A 399-nucleotide genomic window follows, 5' to 3' on the forward strand; every position below is an offset into this window, starting at 1 on the left:
CTCATCCTCCTCCTCTTTCCTGCAAATCCTATTCCCTTCTAGCACTGATGACATTACCTAGTTAGGGTAAATGAAACATCTGCAAACAAACTATCAAGCTCAGAGAGCACCAAGGATTCCTCATTTCAACCCTGACCTGCAAATATTCTACTTTATCAAGACAAGGAAACAACCCCCCCCCAATAAAATCTTGGTCATCAATATGGGGCTAAAACTAATGTTCTTAGGATGGGTGGTTGGTTCACCGAGTTGGGGGTTCCGCCTTGTGTGTATGCACACAGCATCTCTCTTCCAATAAGCCAGTTGCATGTGTTGTGTTAATCAGAGCCAGGGCCTTCCTAACGGCTTCTCATTATGTAAATTTCCATCATGTCAACACGGAGAAAAGGTCACAGGAAG

This window comes from Pantherophis guttatus, chromosome 5, assembly GCF_059756535.1.
Source record: "Pantherophis guttatus breed Tessera chromosome 5, ASM5975653v1, whole genome shotgun sequence".
NCBI classification, from domain to species: Eukaryota; Metazoa; Chordata; class Lepidosauria; order Squamata; family Colubridae; genus Pantherophis; species Pantherophis guttatus.